Source organism: Pristis pectinata, chromosome 8, assembly GCF_009764475.1.
Source record: "Pristis pectinata isolate sPriPec2 chromosome 8, sPriPec2.1.pri, whole genome shotgun sequence".
In the NCBI taxonomy this organism is placed as follows: Eukaryota; Metazoa; Chordata; class Chondrichthyes; order Rhinopristiformes; family Pristidae; genus Pristis; species Pristis pectinata.
Genome location: NC_067412.1, coordinates 17242649 through 17250561, shown reverse-complemented (window position 1 = coordinate 17250561; position 7913 = coordinate 17242649).

Genomic DNA, 7913 nt, shown 5'->3' with positions numbered 1-7913 from the left:
AAGTTAGAAGTCAGGGGGATTTGGGGGATTTTAGGGATTTAAGGGGTTGAGAGTTCTGGGGTTTGGAGCTGGGGAGGATCAGAGTGTGTGAGCTGTTGGGTGGTTGGGATACATGGGCACATTGGGGAGGTGAAACAAGAGAATGGGAGTTGGAACAATAGGTGGTGGGTGGATTTTGGAGTGGTGTGGATGCAAAGAACGTGGACCTTACTTGAGTGGAATCCAAGTCCAGAGGTTATTAAAACCTGTTTGGGAAGGGTCCAATTACACCAATCCTTGAGTCAATGTGCAATAGCTACCAAAGGACCATTACTTACTCTCTCTTACCCTCCCTCCCCTCCCTAGAGCATACCAACAGGGGAAGAACATTATTTGACATACTCATCTGATAGGGCAATGGGCACCTTTTATAATTCAAACAGAAGTTCATGTTAAAATTTCTAGAATAGTGTAATTTGATCCAGAGTTGGTTGCACCCCAGAAAAATCACTTTTTGGACAAATACTGCCAAAAACAGCAACATTAAACATCCAAAACTTCTAGGGTTTTCTGCTTTTCTTTCAACCGAAGTAAATAACTTCACACTTCCCCAAATTATTTTCTTCATATTAGATAAGATCTCTTTATTAGTTACATGTACATTGAAACACACAATGAAATGCATCTTTTTGCGTAGAATGTTCTGGGGGCAGCCCGCAAGTGTCACCACGTTTCCGGCGTCAACATTGCATGCCCACAACTTCTTAACCCGTACATCTTTGGAATATGGGAGGAAACCAGAGCAACCGGAGGAAAGCCAAGCAGACACGGGGAGAATGTACAAACTCCTTACAGACAGCGGCTGGAATTGAAACCGGGTCGCTGGCGCTGTAAAGCGTTACGCTAACCACTACACTGCCGTGCCTGCAGAAATAAACACCTCCCTGTCAGGGAATTGAACCCCAGTTTTCTGCATGACAAATGGGGATACTAACCACTATACTAACAAGGAACTGATATTGCCCACACACTTAACCTTTCAGTATCCCTTGCATAATCTTTCACTCCTTCTGACAGCCTACTTTCTTCGCCTAGATTTATATTATCAGAAGACGAATGTATTGCACTTGGTCCTTTTATCTACATTGTTAATGTAGATTGCAATTACTTGAGGATTCAGTGCAGATTGCTGTATTGACATAAAATCAGAAAATGCTGGAAAACCTCAGCAACTCAAGTAGCATCTGCAGAAAGAGAAAAAGTCAACATTTCAGGTTAAAAAACCCTTCATTAGAAATGAGAAAGAGGAAAAAGAAATTAGTCTAGATAGCAGAGAAGGTGGAGGAGGGCAATCAATGGAGCAAAGGGAACGTCTGTAATAAAATGAAATATTGTAGCAAATAAAAAGGCAATTAAGCTTCTTCATCTGTTGGATGAGTTGCTGACGTTGCAAGATCATTTCAGGAGACAGATGCTGTCTGACCTGAGATTTTCCAGCATTTTCGTTTTTTATTTCAGATTTCCAGCATCTGAAGCTTTTCAATTTCATTAGACGTAATGACAGCTTGCTAAATTGAAAATGATCCATTTATGTCTATAATTTGCATTCTATCCATTCACAAACCTCTATCCATGTTAATATATCTCTCTCAACCTCATGTGCCCTTATTATGTGCACTAATCCTTGATGGTCACTATATTGAATGCTTTATGTAAATCCAGATTTACTACATCCACTGGTTCCATTTACCGACCATGCTAATTACACTCAGAAAAACTCAAAGATTTGATCCATTCAGCAGCTCTGCAATATCTCTTTTAGAACCTTGGGGTGCAGACCTTCAGGTCCAGAAGACTTATCTGCTTTTAGTCCCATTAATTTATCTAATTTTCTTTCCTTACCAATATGAAGTTCCTCATTAAACTCTTCACTTCCCATTATTGCATATTTTACAATTAAGAAAGGTCAAAATGGTTTAACCTCTCAGTCATGTTGCATTTGTAATTTTCCTTTTTCCATCTCTAGGGGACTCGTGTCAATTTTTGTAAAACAATTTAAAATCACAACCATTATATTTTTTTCAGATGGCATGTGCTGGTAGTTGTTGTGGTGTTGCCATTTGGGTAGATGATACTAAACTTGAGATTATAGCTAACATTGAGGAAGAATTCAGCATCATTCAGGAACACATTACAACACCAGCATAATTCTGGTTATGTAACATATAAACATTAACATGAATAAATATGAAGTGATATACGTTGACAGGGAAAACAAATATTATATAAGAAAGGGTATGGGGTGGAGGAGCAAAGGAATTAATTTTCTTTTCAAACTCACCTCCTAGTAAAGTGCCCATTTCATTACCCTTTCTACTGTAACTGAGTTGAAGTAGTCATTCAGTACTTGTGCTATGTTCCTTTTATTCCTTCTGTGTTTATCCTGCCATAATTTTATGATTGTATCTCTAGCCCAGTATTCCATTTGGACATATTTATCTATAGAATACCTTATCATTTCTTATCATATGTGTTCATGTGAAATTGTCACGTATTAATCATCTTGATTTTTAATAAAAAGCAGTGATAAAAACCAAAAAAATCGCAACTTTATCATTATGAAATGTTTGAATTAAACATATTTGGAGAAAGGTCCTCATTAGTCCAGCATTTACACTATTGTTTTATGCTTATAGGGGAGCAAGTCTTCAATAACATTTTAAGGATGGCTTTTATCTACCTATTTTGTAGGTTCATGTGAAACCCTTACCCTCTTGGTGAAAATTGAAAGCATTAAATATTGTCCTTTCTTTCAGCATAGGAGAACAGTTTGCAGTAGGAGTACAGCTTACTTTATAACGGCACAAAATCCATATTTCACCCATGTAGTCTTTTGCTGATTTTCTTGCCTTTGCTTTTCACAGAATGTAGAGCAGATGTTATTTTCTGAACTTTCTTTTGACTGGATATTAACTGGTTTAGTTGAACATTTAGGCAGATATTCCCTATGCTGCGATTTCTCAGATGTGTCCCTTCAAAATTGTTTTATTTACCTCATCAGCCTATTGTCAATCACCTTGCATTTAAAGCAGAATTGATATGGAACTAGGTTCTATCAGCTTGGCCCCGTATACTAGGATGAATCTGCGATCCCCAAAGGATATTTTGTTACATAGGATTATTGGACTTCATTAAGTGAGTGATAATATTAAGTCAACACACCATCCTTAAGAGCTCTGAAAACTCCACTGTGGGGTGAAAAAATAGAATATTTCATTATGTTTGCATAATATATTTTCCTCAGTTAGTTCATCCATTATTTCTATCAAGAAGAAATATTAGAAATATTCTGCTGGTTTTGGATTTCTGCAGTATGGTTACTCCTTGTACTAAAATGTGTCTCTTTGTTCTGAATTCAATGTGCTGGGTTTTTTTTTGACGTGCATCTAACAATTTTGGAATGTCTGGCTATGAGGTTATTTTTAAAGCATCCCCTTCACATATTTATGCTTTTGTGGTATCTATTAATTCTATTATTACTTTCCCAAATAATTCCATATGCAAATTAATTTTAGATCAAATTACGTTGCCTAGCTCTTTACTCTATATTTCCTATATCTTTTACTAACAAACAATTAGCGTTGAGGTGTTGGATGCATCTATTTATAGCATGCTGCCTTGGAGGCTTGATCTAATGTTGAAGCCTATTAGTGTAACAGACATGCTGGTAGCAACTTTGCGCTAATGTGCCCATCATAGTCATATTCATGGAAAAATGTCAAAAATGTTGATGGAAATCGTGTCCTTCTATCAAAATGGCTCACATCACTTAGCAGTTTAAATAACTTACATAATTCAGAACAACTGGGATGAACATACTGTTTAAGAAATATTAGCTTGAACTCAATTGTATATGTTAAGCATTGCCTGAAAGCAACAATTCATATGCATGGTCCTCAGTAGTACTGGAACTGATTGGTTACTGGATTACAACAGATAATAATCCTTTAAATAAAAGCGGCATTCAATTTAGTAATCTCTGCACAGTATTCTAGTGCACAGAATGTTGTCATCAGCAGATATTTGAATTCAGAATGTTTTATTGCCTACATTTAGTTGAAGTATGCATGGTTTGATTCATGCAATAACTTTGAAAAGTTAACTTAGTTTGTATTGATCACTGTAGATAGTGCATGCAGCCATGTAATTTTTTTTTACTTTCCTATTTCATATTTAGCTTAGTTCTTATTGGAGTATGGCAGGATATAGATCAGCTGGAGATTTTGGTGGAGAAATGGCAGATGTTGATGGAAATATTGATGGAAATCTTGTCCTTCTATCAATCTGTACAGGTATGAGGTGTCGCTTTTTGAGGAGTCAACTGTAAGGGGAAATTAAACAATAAACGGCAGGACCCTTAGGAGCATTGTTGTGCAGAGGGATCTTGGGGTGCAGGCTGATAGCTCCTTGAAAGTGGAGACACAAGCAGATAGGGTAGTATTGAAGGCATATAGCCTGCTGGCCTTCATTGGTCAGGGCATTTATACTCAATGTCATGTTGCAGCTGTATAAGACTTTGGTTAGGCCACAGTTGGAGTATTGTATGCAGTTCTGGTCACCGTACTACAGGAAGGACATGGAGGCTTTGGAGAGGGTGCAGAAGAGGTTCACCAGGATGTTGCCTGGATTAGAGAGTATTAGCTATAAGGTGTGGTTGGACAAACTTGGATTGTTTTCTTGAACTCTCAAAGACCGAGGGTTAGATAAAAGTTTATAAAATTATGAGAGGTATTGACAGGGCAGATAGTCAGAGTCTATTTCCCAAATGTAAAATATTGGGGGCAGAGCTTTAAGGTGAAAGGGGGAAAGTTTAAAAGAGATGTCCAAGGCAAGTTTTTTTAAACAGTCAGTGGCAGGTGCCTGGAACATGTTGGCAGGTGCCTGGAACATGTTGCCAGGAGGGGTGGTGGAAGCAAATACGAGGATGACATTTAAGAAGCATTTAGACAGGCAGAAGAACATGCAGGGAAATGGAGGAATATGGATCATGTGCAGGCAGATGGGATTCGTTTTAATTTGGCATCATGGTTGGCACCGAAATCATAGGCCAAAGGACCTGCTCCTGTACTGCACTGCTCTATGTTCTATTCATACCAACATGTTACCTTCTGTACCGTGGGCTTTTACTTTCTACCATAATCTTTGATGTGGCATCTTCTCCAAAGCTTTCTATAAATCTAAATATAGCATTTCCATTGGTTCCCCTTATCCATCACACATGTTACTCCAAAAACTGATCAAACAAGATTTCCCTGTCATAAAATCAAGTTGACGTTGCCTGATTATCTTGAATTTCTCTAACACCCCCGCTGTAACATCATTAATGCTTCTTGCATTTTGCATTTTCTCTATGACTGATGTCAACCCAATTGGTCCCTGGTTTCCTGCTTTCTGTCTCCTCCCTTTTTAAATAATATCAAGGAACTTTTAGACAGTAAGTTGCATATCAAAACAATATGTCTCCATTTATAGGCCACCTTGGACGAACGGACTTGGGTGAATGGAACAAGCAACTATGTCTGTCCTTAATCAGATTTGAGAACTGGGGATTGATCACTGGAAACGTAAGGTAGAGCAGGAATTAAATATCAGATAAGACACAAATAAATAAAGGGAAAGAACAATAAAAAGGGGGATTATTAAAAAAGTTTAAAAATAAATATATCTTTTAAAATATCTCCAAAATGAGTTCACAGATGAAAACTGAGACTATATACCTATGGGATTGAAATTTCAGTAGCAGGGAGGTTTTCTTCAGGCAGTGTTTAAGCACCACTGTTCATTATGACTTTATAGGGTACAATATTTAGAACTCTAATTTTCCACGGGAGATATATTCTATCTTAACTCGGGAGGTTTTTGGACAAGTTTTGTATTTTTGTCTTTAACCGTGTACCTACCCCGTCCTGTGGATATAAACAACGGTTATATTGTTAGTCTCCTGGTCATTTTGACAATACGTTTCCATCTATTGAATTGTCTCCCATGTAATATCCTTAAAAAAATCACATCCATCATGGAATCTTTTATAGTCGATCTAAACCTTCAAAATTAAATCAAGATACATTTTTTACTTGCAGTGTTGCCCATTCACACTTGCTATTAATTTGTTAAGATTGTTCAGCCTTTTAATTTTTCTACATCTACAAATACATCTACAGTAGTTACTTTAGTTCAGTAACATATCACAGTTTTAACCATACAGTACAAGTCCTTCCCAGGTTACAAGCGCCCGACTTATGAACACCCTGTACATAAGAGTGAGAGTGTGGGAGACCAGCAGGATGGATGGGACTGGATTTGCCAGTGATCATCTTCTGCTGGGTAGGAATGAGGCATTTCCATTTACCTTTTCTTCCATCCTACCCCCCGAGCTGCACCAATTGAGGGCTGGCTTTAGCCGAATAGAGCTGGGAGTGCTAAGCAGACTCAATCACTTGCTCATCCACAGGGTCATTGAGGCTGCCTGGTGGTCACTCTTCCTGTGCCTGCTTGCTCTTCCATCACAGTTATTCCTGTGATCCTGAAACCCTATGTCTGCATGGGTTTCCTCCGGGTGCTCCGGTTTCCTCCCACATTCCAAAGACAAATGGGTTAGGAAGTTGTGGGCATGCTACGTCGGCGCTGGAAGTGTGGCGACACTTGTGGGCTGCCCCCAGAACTCTCTACGCAAAAGATGCATTTCACTGTGTGTTTCGGCCTCTCTCACACATTGTTTTTGTTCATTTCCACCTTATGAACAGTTCGGGTTACAAACAATTCTCAGGAATGGAACCCTGTCATAACCTACACTCATTCAGTAGAACCAATCACACAGATTTTGCTGGGAAATACTACTGGTTCCATTTGGAACAGCCAGAATTTGCTTGTTTAAATGACAGCAAGTCTGGGTCTTCCACGCATGTGCAATCAAATGTTAAGACCTGAACTCACTCACAATTGTATTTTCCAGTACATTCTGCCATTGAATCCTTGTCTAATGGTGGAACTGTATCCATCTCACTGAAACCCCTGGATCTTGCAATCCTATCGATTTCACTGGGGATTGTAGAGCCACAAAGAAGAAAGGTAGGAGGGTAAGTTCCTTTACTTTAAAGAAACTTACTTGTGTCTTGCATAATGTTTCTCATTACCTAATGCCTTTTATGTATTTCAAGTGATATTGCTTTTTAAAATATTTTGATTTTTTTATTACTTTTTTATATAATTAATAATTTTAAAATCTTAGGAGACATTTGGAAACATTTGAAGGAAACACAATAGGTAAGTGTAAGCAGAGCTTTAGCAGCTGACCAAGCATTCAGTATCAGGGTTTCTCATTGCATGGGCCAAGGCCCTGCTGCTGCTCAGGGCCTCGACTAGGCTCTAGGTGACTTGGATCAGGGAGATAGGCCCTCCTCATACAGATTAGTAAGGTTCAGGCTAGGAATGAATGTATTCATTTCTTGTGGGAGCCTTTGCTAGTAAGACCAGGGATATAGTGTATTTTGAGGACCTTGTGAACATGATAGGGCCAGATGACTGTTGCAAAGTAAATATTGTGCTTATACAGTACATAAAAGCATATATGTTGACAACAAGTTTAAGTTGATGAATCTAGTACATATTTCCCTTTTATCCAATGGCAGATTATTTTAGTGCACACCTCTTGTAAATATGTTTTGTATAACACTCCAAAAACCTAGAAAATGCTTTTTTTAAAGCTTTGATAAATGCTTTAATAAGAGATTTATCAAAGATGGTTTTATTAAAATTAATCACACAGCTGTTTGGATTTTTCCCTTATTGTCTTGGTGTAGCAGAAGAAAATATAATATTTCTATCCACCAGTAGAAGAACTGTGACAGTTCTTTTATTCCTTCTCCATCTTAAAT